Source organism: Lathyrus oleraceus, chromosome 4 (assembly GCF_024323335.1).
Source record: "Lathyrus oleraceus cultivar Zhongwan6 chromosome 4, CAAS_Psat_ZW6_1.0, whole genome shotgun sequence".
Lineage (NCBI taxonomy): Eukaryota > Viridiplantae > Streptophyta > Magnoliopsida > Fabales > Fabaceae > Lathyrus > Lathyrus oleraceus.
Genome location: NC_066582.1, coordinates 133,484,133 through 133,503,916, shown reverse-complemented (window position 1 = coordinate 133,503,916; position 19,784 = coordinate 133,484,133).

Sequence of the window (19,784 nt, the reverse complement as noted above, 5' to 3'; positions counted from 1 at the left end):
GCATATCAGCTTCTGGTGCAGGATGTTCCACCATGTGTAGGATATCTTGATCCACATATTTCATCCTATTTTGAGGGCATGGAGACCATATGTATCAACATCATGTCATGACATTTTGCATGTTGTCCGTAAAAATGTGCCAATCACTTGTAGCAACAATCTATCCCTTTGGTCAATTTTAAGGAGAATACAACATGCAATATGAGTAACCAAAAGACTAGAAAAATCTTCATGACATATCATCAGAGATCACTGAAAAAGTAAAAGGCTAAACTAGTAAGTCAACATAGAGACAAAATCAGAAAACCAGAAAATGACTTGCATTGTCAAATCTCAAATTTGTTTGTTTTCCCCCCTATTTCCCTCAAATTTGGGCAGGGTGCCAAGAGAAGCCAATGAAAAGAACAAAAAATAACTTATATGGGGCAAAAACCCATCAGCAAAAAGAAAAAAGAATGAAACCATTATCTTGCCCTTAGGGCTGTTAATCAAACAACATACTAACCCACACAGGGGCACATAAGATCATTAAACCTTAAATGTTTAATCTTTAGAACCAGACGGCCCATCATTAAACCACTTTCACTAACAAAATCACCATCATGACTTCCAACATGGTCTTCAACAGTTCTGTCCATATCAATATTGAGTTGTTATAACACTTACACCCTTGGGAACCATAATCTGAATCAACTCATCCACTTTGTTCTTATGAGCAGTGGATGTCACAATCACTTCCTGTAGGGACTTTTACATCTACATTAAGTCTAATAACACATTTCTTTTGGAAGTTCTAGACATTGGGGGGACTTCAGGGAGGTCACCCTCATTTGTTAGATCAAAGTGTATGTTGGGTATAGACATGTCGAGAACATGTGTCATAGAAAGTCGATAACTGTAAGTTAACGGGATAACATTTGCACCCTCAAAATCTTCACTATTAATAATATAATGTCTTTCACAAATCATAATACCAGAAATCAGTCCACGAAAGCCAATAGGTGACTTGACAACATAAGATTCATCTTCCTTAAGTACTTGGTAAAAAACGTATCCTCCAAAATCAAATGCAACCCTAGTTCCCATCTGATAGATAAGTTTAACCAAATAAGTTCTGATACCTCAACTGTGGTTTGCTAAAGCTCAGTTTACAACTCCAATCCTGTTCAGGATGGCATACTTTACACTCATATTAGCAATGGGGAGATGCCCTTTGCAGTGCCAATCTTCATATGTTCCTCTAGTAATTTCATGGGAAATGGTCTTCAAAGTGAGTACCTTATCAATAGTTATTAGTTTGCCTCATCCTAAATATTCATTAATGATAACAAAAGATAAACCAATGTTGCAACCACGAACACATACTTTTCTATAGTCTTTTCTTCCAGCTTTGTTGAATTCTTCGAGAATATTCACGATGAATTCCTTTACCAACTGTGGGTAGAATGGACTTAGACCAGCGATAGTTTTCATCACCTTAGCATCTTGCATCACTTCAATGATCTCTTTACATTTCAAAGCCTCTTCAGGTAGCTCATTTTCAAGGAAAAATCTCTTATGGTAAACATAATTATATTTTAGAACACTTTCCTCATAGTGGAAAGAAACCTTGTCCATTGGAGCAAGAGATACATTAGAAGGGATCTTCTTTCCTCCAATAATCTTCCTGTTTTTCTTCACAGGACTGACCATAATGTCATTTAAAATGTCATCAACATCTTCTTCCATAACCTCCACAGCAGGACCAACCTCCCTCTTAGAGGTTTCCTTATCTTGATAGAGGATTTATCAACAATAGTAACATCCTTCTTCTTGTTTCATGATACTCCTTTCTTCTTATCCTTTAAAGTAGCAACTTTTTTGGTGGGGGTCTTCTTAGGTTTGAGAGCATCTTTATCCTTGTCAGCCTTCTTTTTACCTTTATTCACGTACTTTTTCTTATTATCTTTAATGGGGGCCTCAATAGTATTAATCCTAACATCTTCATTCACATTATCACTAAAAGACTCATGAACATTATCTTCAAGATTAAGGGTATCAATGTTCTCATCATCTTAATCAACATTGTTCTCAGAGTAAATATTGTCATTTTCCATATATGTTGGTAACTCTATCTCCAGAATGTTGGTTTGATTGTATTGCACATTATTCACAATATCTTGTTATTCTAAATTGGTTTCATGTGTTTCATTCTCCACAATTTTTCAAACTTTGTTCTTACATGGGACCTCATTTTCATTTTCTTTTCCTCCTTCATCTTAATCTCCATCATCATCAGGTTCTCCATCATCAAAATATACATCAATAACCAAGTCTAAGTATTCATATTTTTCTTCCTTCATATTCAGAATATCAATATCATTCACATCATTATCCTGACCAGTCAATGACTCTTCATCACAAGAGTCTTATGTATCCTCAGGATAATCATGAAGTATTCCATCTATGAAGGTATCAATCACAAGTTTACTAATAGTATTTTCATTAAACATTTTATCAACGTCATCTTTCCTAGGTGGCTTATCACATGCATGGATGGAGTCTAGGGTTTTGGTAAAATTATCAGCATCAATATTTTGAGTTTTTGAACCTTCGGTAACTATCTTAGAAACATGATCAACATTAAATTTTGATTTAGTGTTACCTGAAATGTCGAATAGAATGACCATTTGAATCATTGTTACATCAAGAACTTTCTGGGTACCTTGAGCCGTCGATTGGGATTGATCATCAGGATATTTATTGTCTTCAACCTTTTTATTCTCATTTTATTTTCCTTTTTCAATAAGATCAGTCATAGACAAAGGAAACTTTGAGGACAAATCACCAACTTTCTTCGACTTTTGTTTTTCACCTCTTTAGGAGGATTCATGAGGAAAGGACCTCTGGTCTTTCTTCCAAGAAAGAGCCCCTTTCATCTTCACATTATGTATTTTAGCCATAGGTTTGGGTTCAACAGTTTCCATAGATGACTTCTTCAACTTTTTATGGATTTCTTTGATTTTCAAGACGTATTTGTTCCTTGTCTGGTTCCAACTATTTTTGTAGAGTTTTTATTTGGAAGGTGAATGAGTGTTCTTAGGTTTGAAGAGGAAGCAGTTGAAAGATGTTCATAGAAGATAAATCACTTTCTAAAACATTTGAGACGCGTAACTTAACAATGAATAATATTTTCAATAAAAACTATTTTTGGGATACCAAGCGCTTAAGTAATTGGAGGCGCACGTGCCTGGGTCATGATGGCCATGAGAGAGAAGCTGAACATACAATAAATCACATGCAATCTCAACATTAATTTATAGAGATTCTCAATAATGCATAAACCTATGGTACTTATTAGTTTTTTAAATTGTGAAACATCCATAGCCTTAGCAAATATATCTGCAAGTTGGTTTTTATTTGCAACATGATCAAGTGTTATAAGCTTGTCGTCAACCAGCTCTCTAATAAAGTGATGATGCATGTCTATATGCTTAGGGCGACTGTGTTGAACAAGATTCTTGGAAATATTTATAGCATCATATTTTTGTAGTATGACGTCATAACATCTTGTTTGACATTGTACTCTTTTAGCATATGTTTCATCCACAACAACTGAGTGCAACTGTTGCATGCATCTTTATACTTAGCTTCAGCAGTGGATAAAGATACACAATTTTGCTTCTTACTAAACCAATAAATCATATTGGTTCCTAGGAAGAAGCATCCACCAGAGGTGCTTTTTCTATCTTCAACATTCCTAGCATAATCAACATCACAATGCCCAACCAGAATATCATTAGTGTCATGAGAATACATAATACCATAGTCACTTGTCCCATTTATATATTTAATGATTCTTTTGACCTTAGCGAGATGACTAATTTTTGGTTTGAATTGATAATAAGCACAAACTCACATTGATAAGGTGATGTCAGGGCGACTTGCTGCGAGGTAAAGAAGGATACCAATCATGCCTATATAGAGACTTTGATCCATATTATTCCCTTGATAATCTCTTTCCAGATTGATGTGAGTTGCAGTTGTTGTACATTTGTGTCGTGCACTTTCTAGCCCACATTTCTTACAGTGTTCTTGGCACATTTACTCTGAGGTGTAAATATTAATTCTCTAATTTTCTTTACTTGGAATCCAAGGAAATAAGTGAGCTCACCTGCTAAGCTCATTTCAAATTCAGTATGCGTCTGTTGAACAATATATTCTACCATCTTGTTTGACATTCCTCCAAAAATGATATCATCTACATAGATATGAGCAGTCATGAATTTTACTCCTTCTTTCTTGACAAACAAGGTTTAACAATACCACCTCTACTATAACCATTAGTGGTGAGGAAATAAATGAGTCTTTCATACCAAGCTCTTAGAGCTGTTTTAGCCCATATAGAGCTTTCTTCATCTTGTAGACATGATTTAGAGCACTAAGATATATGAATCCTTAGGCTTGTTCATTATAAACTTCTTCATTAAAGAACCCGTTCACAAAAGCACTCTTGACATCCATTTGATACAACTTGAATTTTAGAAGATAAGAGATTCCTAGCAGAAGTCTAATGGATTCAAGATAGGCAATTGTAGAAAAGGTCTCATCAAAGTCAATACCCTATATTTAAATGCATCCTTGAGCTACCAGGCGAGCTTTTTTCTTGGTCACATTCCCATTTTCATATGACTTGTTCTTGTAAATCCATTTGGTTCCTATGATGTTGACTGAGTCATGCTTGCGAACCATCTCCCACACTTTGTTTCTTTTGAACTGACAAGTTCCTTCTACATGGCATTTAACCAATATTTGTAAGTTAATGCTTCTTTGAAAATTTTGGGCTCAACTTTGGAGGTGAAACACATGTTGGCAAACACATTTTTGTATATGGTAATAATCCTATCATTGAGATTTTCTATCATATTTTATATAAGATGATCCTTTTGGATTCTAATAGAGGGACCTTTGTTTGTTGAACCCTTTTCTTCATCTTCATATGAATCTTCAGTCTCGTAATTCTGAAGATGTCAGGATGTTTGTTTAATACTTCAGTCATCCTATTTTGTTCATTTATGTGAACATAGTCTTCTTCTTCATCACTCATCAGAGTTTGAGGAGTATCATCTATCACCACATTGATTGATTCTATAATGGTATTTGAGAAATTGTTATACATGCGACATGTAGTGTTGTTGACAGAATAACCCATAAAGATCCCTTGATCACTCTTAGGATCCATCTTACACCTTTTCTCACTATCAATCAAAATGTAGCATTTGCTGCCAAACACATTGACGTATTTGAAATTAGGTTTTCCCCTTTCCACAGTTCATAATGAGTAACATAGGTGCCAGGACGAATGGTTACTCAATTGTGAATATGACAAGATATGTTTAGTGATTCAACCAATAAATAACTAGGTAAATTCTTCGCATAAAGCATGACTCTGGCCATCTCTTGTAGGGTCCTAAATGGATTTATAAATGATGAGGTATTATGTTTCTCAACCTATGAATATCTTACTGGTTTCTTACTAGGGAAGCGATTTAGTCGTGGAATCATAGACACCATTTTATTTATAAAACATAAAGGAAAACATGTTTTATTGGTTCAGATCTATGTAGATGACATCATTTTTAGATCTACTAACAAATCTATGTGTAGAGAGTTTTCTAACACTATGCATGACGAATTTGAAATTTCATTGACAGGTAAACTTATGTGTTTCTTGGGACTCCAAATAAAGCAAACGGATAAAGGAACCTTCATTAGTGAAACCAAATATTGTTTGGAAGTCTTAAAGAAGTATGAAATGAAGAATGCAAAATCAATATCTACACGAATGACTTCAAATTTGCATATCGACAAAGATGCATCGAGAAAGGAGTTTGAAATTACTAAATATTGAGGTATGCTTGGATCCTTGCTATATTTAATTGCAAGTAGACCCGATATTATGTTTAGTATTTGTATGTGTGCTAGGTTTGAAGCTTCCCCTAGAGAATCACATTTTAAGATCATTAAACATATTTTAATGTATCTAAGAAGTACTTCAAATCATGGCCTTTGGTTCCCTAAGGGAAGTGGATGTAGTTTGGTAGGCTACTCTAATTATGATTTCGCTCGCTGCAAATCAGATAGGAAGAGTACTAGTGGGACATGTAATATTTTTGGAAATTGTTTGATCTCATGGAATAGCAAGAAGTAAAACAATTATTGCACTCATTCATCTAATCATCGCATTACATGCATTAACTTTTTCCATTAACTTTTTTTCATTAACATTGTTCCATTGTAGAATCAAAAACAGATGAGATTTTAGAAATCGCGATAGAGAAAAGTTTTAATGGTGACTTTGCGATGTGGCAACATGGATCGAAGGTTAAAATCAGAGTGTTTCTTGAACCGGGAGCGTTGATCCTGAGTTAGCGTCGTTGATCGGTGTCGATCTTGAATCAACGTCACTAATCTTCAGTACGACGGTTCAAAAGGAGGTACCTGTTGTTTACTATGGAAATTAGTAAACAACCGCTGGTCCTCCCTAGGGCTTAAAACTAAGGGTTACTTGCAGGATCGACCAGTTGATCCTAAGACATGTGCTAGTACAAGTGTGGCTTATTCAATTCGACAGAACAACTTTATGAGGAACGACTCCTGACAAAGTATTGAACAAGCGCAGGTTTTTTCCAGACGAAAAGGTTTAAATGATGTTATAGCCTATGGGTGACTCGTGACCGACAACACTACAACAGTCAAAAGACGTACACGACTAACACGCTTTTGGTGAACTCTATTATCGTAATAGAATTAGTGTCGACAGCGTAGACGACAACGTAAAGTGATAACTCAAAAGTAAATGAAATTAAAGTAAGATGTTCAACGTGAACAATTGAAAAGTAAGGAAGTTGCATTGAAATAAATGTGGTGATTCACGTACATAGCACTCTTAAAAACTCTTGCTTCCTCGCGCTGGAAATGAGAAGTTTTTTACAAGTGATTTTGGTACAAAGTGAACACCCCGAGCCCCTCGTGGGATATCCTATTTATACTAAACTAAAGAAAACTGCCTACAGGCCAAAAACTCCTAAAAACTAGCAGACGTTGTGCCACACGATCTGCAAACTGCTCTATACACGTTCTGTAAACTGCTCCATATTCCGACGCTTTATTCTTCTTGTAACTGCTAGTCCTTTTCAATTTCAAACTTCTCCCGCCAAGGTATTTAGGGCGACCCTGTCTTCTATGTGTTTGACACAACCCAAAATCCCTTAAGTCCCAATCTTCGTTTCAGCCGACGGAATGGATTTTCGACCAAACCTGATTCTTCTGTCGGTTTCATCCCTTGGTGACTTACGTTTTTCTCAACTCTTGCTTATCTCAGGCACATATCCACCCCTTGATGGGGTTCAAACCCTAAATTCATAAGGCCCTTTCATTAATTACGCCTTCAACATGCCTTATAGATTTCTTGTGGTAACAAAATGCCCCCCAGAGATGCCATTTTCGAACATCGACTTTTGTAAGACAATGGCATCTTTGAGATGTCGACTTGCTTCTTATTGCTTCCACTTCTACTTAGTGGGACACCTGTTTGTTCCATGCTGATGACGTCATCTAATCATGACGGACGTTTCCTTTTTTCCTCGAGACACACAAAATCACGTCTCCATCACTTCACGTCTTTATGATTGAAACATGCTTACCGTCATAACTGCCTTCTCTCCTCCACGTGTCTGCAGACGTGGGAACATGTGTATACGTGTCGAAACAGAAGATCAAACGTTCACTCTTCTTTTCCTCCGGGTTTAACCCTTATAAAACCCTTGTTCCTTCCTCTTCTTTCCTTTTTTTGCCCTTTGCTTCAGTAAACGCTAATCATCTGCACTCTGTTTTAGTAAAAAGAACAACCCTTCTTCCCCAAAAAACTTCAACTTCTTCCATGGCAACCTCAAGTAAAAGCAGAACATTTCCCTCCGATGTGAAGCTCGCACACCCTCTCACCATTAATGGTAAGGAGTACGTTCCTGAACCTCCATTTGCAGAAGAGAAGGCAAAAATCTGGCGTTCTCAGGTATTGATCCCTCTCTCCTCTACTGATGAACCTTTAGCGTTTTTAGGTCCACTTCCAGAAAATCGTCGCCATGAGATAACCAAAACAAATTCTCTTTTCCCCATCAGTCATCTCTCTGAACCTTTGGTTTCTTCCCAAAAACCTTTTTCCCTTTGTTATGTCGACAGGAATTTTAGGACTGCTCCTCCCAAGAATTGCCCTAAGTTTTGCGCCTGGATGGATCGATTAGAAACAGAGAAAATCGACCATTGGAAAAGGACAGGTATCTACACCCTTCTACAGATTCCCCGTTGTGGCCCTCCCCAATCTTGTGGCATGTTACTGGCTGCCCTTCATTTTTGGGATAGTTCGACCAATTCTTTCCATACCAAGTGTGGCATGATTACGCCGACACTCTTGGATATTGCTGCCATCACTGGCTTAAAACCGACTGGCGAAGTCTTCGACTGTGAAGTCGTAGCACCAATCTCTCTGCGGTTTGACGTTTGTGACTCTCGCAAGCCGACATACAACAATTTCATTGATCACCATGCCACCTCTTCAGGCCCTGTGACCGATGAAGAACATATGGCTTTCCCGACTCTTTGGCTGTCTCGTTTTGTTTTCTACTCCAGATCTATGCAGATAGCCAAACATTTTGCTCTCTTGGCAACCCAGCTGCACCAGGAGCGCGACATCGCTCTGGGCCAATTAATTTTGGCCTCTCTTTATGAATCTCTGTCTGAAGTTGTCTGTCAAATCAAACTCTTTGACCCTGAGAATTTAAAGAAGAAAAATGTTTTGGTCCATGGACCTTTTTGGTTCTTACAACTGTGGCTCAACGCCACTTTCTCTAAAGACATAGCACCCTATAGGATGAGAAGGGTTGTGTGTCCCCCAGAAGAATGATATCTCATTTGGAAGCGATTGATCCCTCTGACGGCCATCGACAAAACCTTCCCTGACCTAAAGGTGTTTCGCCTCTTGTTCACCATCCTGGTGACTCGTGCCGACTTTCATCCTTCTATGGCCCCTTTCAGCCGTCGAATCGAAGGTCCTGAATGGCTCACCGGGGCTTTTCCTCCGACTGAAGATGAACATAAAAATGAAACCTTCCTTATCTGGAGACGTCTTCTGATCCCTCGATTTCTGTCGGATGTAACCTCCGGCAGCAACCCTGGCTTAGTTGCTTACCAACCTAACCTGGTAGCTAGACAATTTGGCCTTTGTCAATTTATTCCCAAATCCTTGTATTCTTCTCCTGATCTACTCACCAACATCCTTTGTGATCAACCCTGGAGTATGATCCAAGAAGATCTTGAGACCCATTGGGAAAACTGACCAAAGCTTCATTCCACTCCCTTTCGACCAACCTTCTTCTGCACCAAAGAGTTTGATGATTGGTGGCAGTCGTATCTTGCTGTTTACATTGGCGCTCCTGAGGCCAAATTATCTGAACTAACTCAGGCTTTTGTTTATTTGCAGGCGAAATCGACCAAGTGTAAGGCTCTCCATGCCAAACAAATTCACGCTTTTCAGAACTATTTCCAAGTTGTGTATCGACCTGATAATCTTCGTCAGACCATCTTTGAGGCCGCGTCTGAATTAAAGGAGAAGGTAACCGACAGGCTCCCAAAACTTAAAATCCTCGGTTACGCGAAAGAAAAGTATCTTTACGACTTTGATTTTGGAAACATCAAATTCCCTCCTTTGCCATCTAGCCCATTGGCTTTGGCCTTTGGCAATTCGGTTCCAGAGTGGTTTTATTGTCCCGTTTCACACGTACAAAATGCTTATAAGAAAAAGGCCGACAGAGTGGTACCGAAGAAGCATTATCTGCCCTACTACTCAGGTCCACTTCATATTGATCCTCAATATGTTAGCGTGTTCGAATCCCCACAACTTGGTAACACTTTTCTGGAAAGCTAACACCTCATTTTAGTTGGATTTAGCCGCTCACTTGTTTTTTTTTATGTTTCTTTACAGCGATCCCTCTAGACCCTGTGGATCACACTCCTGCCAATGAACCCACCCTTTCGACACAAAAGACTCAGGTTCGACTCTGGCTGAGTTGCCGTTTTCTGTTGCCTCGCTTTTTATTCTTAACCGTCATTTCCCCTCTTGCAGGCTGCTCCTAAGAAATCCTCTGATGATGATGAGCGCCCTATTGCTCAAGTTTTGAAAACACCCAGTTCTTCGGTATGCACTTACATGAAGCAGTCTCACTCATCCTTGTGATTTTTCAAAGAAAAACACTACGTGGTCTCTAACTTCTTACTTATGTGTAGGGTCAACCACGTTCGGCAGACCTAACTGTCTCCTCCCACTCCAAGAAATCCAAAAAACACAAACGCTTTGCTGCCACAGGATCTGAGGTATTTCTTGTCGGCTTGTCTGATCTTCTGACTATAATATCTGCTTATAACCTCTCTTCATGTCTTCAGCCGACTCCCCAACCGACCCAGCTATCTTCTCAACACTCCCACAAATCCAAAGGCCATCAGGGCCACAAAAGGAAGAAGCACAATTCTCCCTCTAGGAGTGGTGAAGCCAAGAAAAAGAGACACCACAAAGTGCTCACTCCAGAGGCTCCTGCTTTAGATGCCGAAACTATTGTGGTCGACACTTCCATCCTTAATAAAGCCCCTGATCCAGCTGTGGGGGCTTCGCAGTCGACCAGCACCCCCGCTGCTACTGTCTTTGGGGAAGAAAATCCAGATGCCATTTCCCCTGCACCGACACAGGTAATCACTTGTTTTACTATCTTTTCCCTTGAATTACTGGACTTCTCTTACAAACCTCTTTTTCCTTATAACAGGCTGATGCTTCTGATGAGCCATCTCACCCTGTCGCCGACTATACTCCTTCGTCGCCGACTTCTTATCCAACTCACCAAGCACCCTCTGTCGACACTGCTGGTGAGTTCATTGGCTTCCCTATCCAGATTAGTGGTAGTGACTCTGACTCAGTCACTAGTCCTGCAATGTACACGGATTCCAGTTCAACTAGTTCTGACTCTAGTCTTTCTTCAGCTTCCTTGCCTTTGTAGGATTCAAGGGGACCAGTGGATGTCGGCACCACCAAAAACCAACCTTCTCAAACTACTCCTCTATCAGCTACTTCTCCTTCATCTTCCCAGGGGATGGCAATAAAGCCTTCTGCTCTGGCAGCAATTGCTAGGCTTCGTAGCCTAGTAAGGTCATGTGATGCTTCTTTAGATTCTGAACAGCATCACCATTCTGGTAAGATGGGTTCTGAGGCGATGAAAACCAAAGCTCTAATGGACAAGGTTCACTTTCACGCTTTGAATCCTGACCTCCCTCATGTGCTTATGAATGAACCTGATGTCGGCCCAGAGATCTTGCATGCGCTTGCCTAACTCAAAGAACTCTAGCTTTCAGAATATGCTAAGTGTGCAACGACCGCTTTAGAAAAACTTTTGGTTCCCATGCTGCGTCATCTCGACAACGTTAGGGAAAATGAGCGCCAGATCATAACTACTGAGGCCTTTATGAAGGAAAAGTGGGAGTTGGTGATGAATGCCGACGCAGAGGTCACCAAATTGCTGGGGACTATTGAGGAGAAGAAAAAGGAATTAGCCTCCAAACAAACAAGGGCTGCTGAGATACGCCAGCAAATTGATGCCCTTCGGCGTCAAATTGCTGCTTTGGACAGTGAGTTGGAGTCAATTACTAAGGAGGAGTCGTGCTTTGTCGATAAAGTTATAAAACCTGCCCAAGCCACTGTGGAGCAGACCACCGGCGATGCCTTAGCGGTAGCCGAAGAGCTTTCCACCGTTGAAAAGAAGCTTGAACAACCTAAAGTCCAGGCTGACACCTTGGAACCTACGTCTCTCCACTACAACTTTGAGCTTCAATCCTTTCGATCTAGATTCGGCCAACTTTGACCGATTTTATTTTTATGTAACACTTGAACAATGGCTTTTTTGCCATTTTTTTTATGTTATTATCTTACTTTAGCACTGTGTATATTTATTTTCTGTGCCTTTTATAGCTGGTTTCAAACATAGTTTTCTCCAACCTAGTTTATTCGACAGTCATTTAGTCTGTCAAACTCTTGACCTCTTGAAGGAGAGGCCTATACTTTTTCAAGTATTTTCCATTTACCCTCAAGATTCGCCTATCTGGTGCCAACTCTTCGACCCCGTAGGCGTTATTTGAGAAAACCTGCAAAACCTTAAACAGTCCTTCCCAATTTGGGGACCATTTACCCAAAACTCTATCATTTCTATCCATATGCAAGATCACTCTCCAAACTAGATCGTCGACAGCGATGTTTCCTTTCACCTTCTTATTGTAGGCTCTGGCAACTTTTTCTTTCTGCCTTTGTAGTGAATCCAAGGCTAACATTCTTTCCTCATCTAAATCGACCAGTTCGTCTGTCATCATGCTCCAATAATCTTCCGAAGGTATTTCATATTGCCTTTGGGTTCTGACTGCCTGAACCTGAATCTCTATTGGCAACACTGCACCGTGCCCATATACTAGTCGGAATGGAGTTGTTCCAGTTGATTCTTTTGGCGATGTTCGACATGCCCACAAAGCTTGATCTAACATCTTATGCCAATTTCTTGGCTTCTTGCCTATATGTTTCTTTATTAGGCTGATGATCACCTTATTGGCCACTTCGACTTGGCCATTTGCCTGTGCGTAATAGGGGGTAGAAGTCAATAATTTGATTCCCGTCTCTTTTGTAAAATCTTGCACTTTTCGACCAGTAAAGACTGACCCCTGGTAGGTTGTGATTGTTTCTGGGATACCAAATCTGCAAATGATATGACTTTGGACAAAGTCTATCACGACCTCTTGGTCTACATTTGTCAATGCTACGGCTTCGACCTATTTTGTGAAATAGTCGATACCGACCAAAACATACCTTTGTTGTTTCAATGAAGCTGGTTTTATTTCTCCGATAACATCCAATGCCCACCCTCGGAAAGGCCAGGGCTTCACAATTGTATGCAATTCGCTTGTAGGCACATGCTATATGCCCCCATGCAATTGGCACTCCTGACAGCTTTTAGCAAATTCAATGCAATCTTTCAACATTGAAGGCCAATAAACTCCTGAGTGCATCAAGAGCCATTTCATCTTCAGTCCCGCTTGATGCGCCCCACACACTCCACTATGTACACTAGACACAACCACATATTCCTCACTTTCTCCTAAGCATTTTAGTAAACTCCTTCAGCTGTCATTTTGAACAATTCATCATTCACCAAGACGTAGCTAAGGGCCCTATATTTTACCTTTCTATCTGTCGATCCTATAGGATTACGTAAATAATCGACTAGCGGTTTACGCCAATCACTTTCTCCCTCGTCGTCGACGATCAAAATTTCAAAATGATATTTATCTACAGCTCCCAACTTTATAATCGACAAATCTAATGGCGATAACAATGTCGCTCGTACCTTCTCTCTTACTTGGACCTCTTCTTCATCCTGGTCATTCGATGCTTTGTACCCCGAAGCCTCCTGGGCCAAATAGTTTGCTCTCTGGTTCTTTTTCCGTGGTATATGCTGGAGGTTGACTTGCTCAAACCTCTTGAGTAATCTGATGGTAACCACAAAATACATGATTAAATTTTCTTCAACACACCTGTATTCTTTTGATACCTACTTAATTACTAACTCAGAGTCTCCCATAATTTCGACATTCCTTGCCCCCAATTCTAGCAGTAGTTGAAGTCCTGTAATCAAGACTCATATTCTGCTTCATTATTTGTGCATACCCCTTCAATTCTGTATTTGAACTCTGCTGGAATTCCATCTGGAGAAATTATGACTCCTCCTATCCCAGATCCATACTTATGCCTTGAACCGTCGAAGTATAATCTCCATGGCACTATGTCTACGGAATTTTGCGCCATTTCAACCATTGAATGGTCGACAAGGAAATCTGCTACTACTTGCCCTTTCATTGCTTTCAAGGGCACGTATGTCAGAGAGTACTCAATTAATGCTAAGGCCCATTTACCAATTCGACTATGCAAAATTGGTTTAGATAACATGTGTTTAATAATATCAAAGTGAGAAGATACGTACACATCAACAGGCTTAATATATTGCTTTAATTTCATACAAGAGAAATACAGGCATAAACATAGTTTTTTTATATCACTATACCTAGTTTCAGGATCATTAAGCATTCGACTAAGGTAATACACAGGTCTTTCGACACATTTTTCTTCCTCTTGGACTAACATACTTCCTATAGTCGATTCTGAGGCTGCAATATACAACCTTATTGGCCTATTCCTAACATGAGGGGCCAGTACTGGAGGCTTAATCAAATACTCTTGGATTTTGTCAAAAGCCTCTTGGTGCTCTTCTTGCCACTTAAAATCCTCATTCTTCAGTCGAAGTAGTGGTGAAAAGGCTTTAGTTTTGCCACTTAAATTTGATATAAATCTTCTAAGAAAATTTATTTTGCCCAACAAAGATTGCAGTTCCTTTTTGGTCGGCGGAGGCTTGACGTCCATAATGGCTTTTGTCTTGCATTGGTTTACTTCGATACCTTTTTTATGCACCACAAAGCCAAGGAAATCACCCGTCTACACACAAAAAGCACACTTTAATGGATTCATTTTCAATCCATATTTCCTCATCCTTAAAAAGGCCTTTCGGAGGTGTCCGACGTGAGTAAGTCGACCATTTGATTTTATCACAATATCATCAATGTATACTTGCATGAAATCTTCAATAAAATCATGGAACATTGAGTTCATTACCCTCTGATATGTTGCTCCGACATTTTTCAAGCCGAATGGCATGACAACCCACTCATATATTCCCAAGGCTCCTGGGTATCGAAACGCCGTCTTCGGCACATCTTCTTCTGCAATAAAAATTTGGTTATATCTAGCATAACCATCTAACATACTCAAATATTCAAAACCAGCGGCCGAATCGACCAACATTTCCGCTATGGGCATGGTATACTCATCTTTGGGGGTAGCAATATTTAGATCTCTAAAGTCAATACATACTCTTAAAGACCCATTTTTCTTAATTACTGGAACAATATTGGCCAACCATTCGACATAACTTGCAGTTTGTATAAACTTGCTTTTTAGGAGCCTTTCTACTTCCGCTTTTATCTTTGCCATGATCTCTGGTGCGAAACGCCTAGGCGTCTGCTTTACTGGCTTTCTTCCATTTTTTATTGGCAGTTTTAGTTCGACCAAATCCCTACTTAAACCAGGCATTTCGTTATAATCCCAAGCAAAACAATCTCTAAATTCTTTAAGTAAAGATATTACCTCATATTTTAGTTCTTTGTCGATGTTAGCGCTGATGTATGTTGGCCTTTTATCGCCATTTTCGCCAAGGTCGACTTCTTCTAAGGGGTCTTTTGGTCGCATTTTCTCTGGCGCCTTTGGGTCTTTTTCAAACCCTAAAGGTTCATCGTCATAAATACAGTCCAAATGCTGCATGTTGACGTTTCCCTTAGCCAAAACTGGCTTATCTGGAGGCTCTGGCTCAATAGCCAAATTACCTTCTTTCTTTAACACATAGGCTTCGACAACCATGTTTTCTTCAACCTCTAGATCCGATTTTATTTTGTTCTCGGGAATGTATACCGAAATCCTTTTTAGAGCTTCTAGCTCAGTCATCATCAGTGATATCCCCCCAGCCTGTCGGTCGGATACCTGTATAGGATGGATCATCTAACCGTTCCACATCCCAAATGAAGCCATGAGTCTCGTGCAGAGTCAGAGAAACAAAAGCTTCGCTTAGATTAGCATACACATCCTCAGCTGGAAAACAAGGAGAAATGTTGGCAAGCTTTCTCTCGAATTCCTTCTTGCCGACATTGTTCACGTCAGCCATAAAGTACCCTTGGTCAACTTCGATATTTTCGACCACTCCATCTTCCCTCCAAATCACCAATCTTTGATGTGCTGAATATGGTACGACTCCGACACCATGGAACCATTCTCTGCCGAATAGCAAGTTGTAGCTTGGCTTGGCATCTATCACCATAAACAATGTCGGTCTAGTTATTGAACCAACCGTGATATTCACCATGATCACACCCATGGTGCTTTTCGTTTTGCCCCCGTAGTCGGACAAGACCACGTTGTTGGATCTAATATCAGTATCATATTTGCCAATCTTCCTCAGAATATGATGTGGCATTATATTGACAGTGGCGCCACAATCTACCAACACTTTGTTGACAGTTACGCCTTCCACTCTGGCCCTAATCAGCAACGATTTCAAATGATTTTTCATAGTAATCGTGGGCCTTTCGAAAACCGCTTCTTGGCTCTCAGCAGAGCCATCGTTCAACACAAAGTAGCATCTTGGATGATGTAAAGCCATTTCTTCAGCGTCGGCATCATCTACCGACTCATCCACCTCAATCACGCAATTATATTCTTGCGGTAGGATTGACACCATGTTGACTAAGATGTCCAGACTTGCTTCATATTTTGAATTAAAGTCATCAGTAACTTCATCAGAACATTTCTTAGTTGGTCGACGAACATGCTCTCTGATTCGTTCTTTTGCTGCCGTGTCGACCTTCACAACAACTTTCTTTCCAACATTCTCCCCACTGGCCATGCCTTTTCCAACTATTCCTCTAGCAGCCTCTCTTTCGGCCTGCTTATGCCTCTGAAAGCGTCGCCATTGGGTCCTCGACATGGGGTTCTTCCCCAAATAATTTTCAGAGACATGAGTCCTTTTCTCAAATTTGAACTCACGCCTAAAATTAATTGCTAGACCTCCTCTAGCAGGAGTAGCAGCCCCTTGTGGGGTTTCTTGTTTTTCCCGAGGCTTGACCTAAGTTCCTTTAGGAACACTTGCCGACGGTACGAAGCTCCTAGGCCTCGCCTGAGCACTTTCCACAACCTTCTTTGGGGCTCTTTCAGTCTGGCGCCCTCTATTTAGCCCATTTCTTTTGCTTTTGCCCAACTGTAGCTTCTGGAAATTTTCAACAGCTATTTTGTCGGTGACAACACCACATATGGGGCACAAGCAGACTTGTGAGCCCTTATTCTTGCAGCAATAGAGGAAATCCACCAAATCTTCGTCAGCCCTTGGGTAGACTTTAGCTATGTCGATATCTGGGCTTTCACCAGTTTGCTCCAGCATGTCGGCCTCATCGTATTCGATGATTTCGACCATGTTGATCTCGACTGGCTCCACGAATAGAGCTTCCTCCTGGTGGAGAGGGTCAGCGTCGATCTTCATTCTGCGGCCAACAAATTTCAGCCTGCCTTCTTGAATCACTTTCTTGACCAAATCCCTGAAAAGGTAACAATAAGAGGTATTATGACCAAGAAAATTATGATACTTACAAAATCCTCTTTTCTGTCTTTGTTCTAATGGTGGTATTTTAGTACCAGGTGGCACCACCATTTGGCCATCTTTAACTAACAAATCAAAATTTTCCTCACACTTTGTCACATCAAAAGTATAAGTTTTCGAAGGGAATTTTGGATTGTTTTCGACAGGATTTTTCCCTTGCGTAGGAAGTAATGATCGACACTCATAGGCAGATCCTGGCTTTAACTCAGCCACGTCAATTTCTAATTCGGTCGATGAGGCATAATCGGCCTCATACATTGGATCTGTCGCGTCATAGTCGACAAATGCTACTTTTTCTTTCTTAGCCTTATTGTGTCTAACCTTTTCTAACCTTAGCCGTTCGAGATGTCGAACTCTATCAGCCAATTATGACATACTCTTCACAAAACTTGGGTCTATTTTCTTCCTAATGGAATAATCTAACCCCCCAGCAACCATCTGAACAAGTTCATGTTCTGGTACTTGCGTAAAGCACCTGGCCTTTAATGATCTGAATCTGTTCAGATAATCGTCGATGCTCTTGGCAAACCTTCTCTTAATACTAGACAACTCTGCCAAACTAATTTTGGAGTGTCCTTCGTAAAACTGTTCATGGAACTTCTTTTCTAACTTGGCCCACGAATCAATAGAACTTGGGGCCAAAGAAGTGAACCATGTGAAGGCAGCCTTAGTCAGAGAGGAAGGAAAGTTTTTTACCCTCAAACACTCATTATGAGCTAAATCTCCTGAGTCTGTTAGATATCTGGCAATATGCTCTATCGTCGACTCACCAGATTCTCCCCCAAACTTAGTGTACTTAGGCACTTTCATTCCTCTAGGTGCCTTAGTTTGGAGAATAAACTCCGCCAACGGGGAAGCATACAATGGCCTTTGCAATGTGGCACTCATACTATTCCTAGCCATAATCCTTTCGACAATAGTTGTCAAATTATTTTCTACAATAGTCATTATCGTTGATCCTAAACCTCCCGGTGGAGGTAAAGGAATTGATGTTCCAATCGCGGGAGTCTTTTAATAGTCATGGTCGACCCTTGAGAATGGTTATCCAAGCGTCGGCTGACATGCGCTACTTTGGTTTTTCCAAAGTATAATGGGGAACATGTGCGTTTAATGCAATCCCATCATTCAACTGTTCCATAGTTTTTCTTTGACGTGTGACCTGAAAAGGTGCGGAGTGGCATGACATAACTTATTGTACACTCTAGTGAACTTGAGTTAGATGTGTTCCCAAGGTAAAATGTGACCGTTGATCCATGATTTATTCTTACTTTCAATCCAATTTTCTCAAATATCTTTTCCTATATAAGGATAGAGATATTATGGAGAAACTTTTTCGCAATCTTGCAGGCTGAGTTTCCCTTGTTTTCTTTGAGTCTCTACAAAGACATACTTCTCAAGAGTTTTGATGGCAACAAGATTATACAAAGAAAGAGTAGATTGAAAAAAAGAAATGGCTCAAAGACTTGAAGCAAAGACAATTTTCTTATTTGTGAAGTCTTGAAGAAATTCTCATGGATTGATCATGCATGATAAGGTACATAACACTTAATCTTTCCCATTTTAAGCTTCAAATCTCCAACTTTTGGTTTTCTACTTTGCTTTACTGCCTTTGAATTTACATTTTAAGGTACCTTTCCTTCCCTTCAACTTTTTATTTAAGCATTTATTATACTATAGTTACGATGAACGATAAACCTATCATCATCGAGAGTGATTCAGAGGGTAGTGTTTCTTCTTTTTCTTCTTTTTCTTCTTCTTCTTCTTCTTCGAGAAGGGGAATAGAGTTTGAATCACATTCCTTTTCCTCTGTCAGCAGGGATTTTAAGCTAGAGATTATCGCTTTGATTGATGATTCGAAAATGCAAGGAAGATCTGGAGAGTCTCTTCAGACGGGGCTCCTTCTAGGGATTTATCAGGGATTAAACTTCCAGAGAAATCTGATAGGGGTGAAAACCTTGTCAGGAAGCCAATGTCTCCTCCTATTTTAACTGAGTTGCCCATCATAGGAGGGAGCATTACAATAGATTTGTTATAACATATCAGGGAGTGTATGGTCATAATTCCAGCGATGCAGAAATCACACGTCACTTGGAATTCCAAGGATAATTTATCATTGTGTCTTGGATCATCCCTGATGATCATTACAAAGTGATGTACTGGCACACAAGGGGTTCCGACTAGTAAAGTTAACCAAGGCCAATAGGTACCACCAGGTGGATGCTGAATTGTTTGGGACTCCTTCTGTCTTAAATACATCCAAGGCTATAAGAAAATTTGGCATTATTGTTGGAAATTCCTCGGATTGGTTGATCCTCCCAGCAGGCCCGGAGGAGAGGATATGCAACTCTTTTAAGGGCTATTCGGTTCCTATGTACGAATGCCTCTTCATTGGGTTGTGGGTATGTTTTCCCT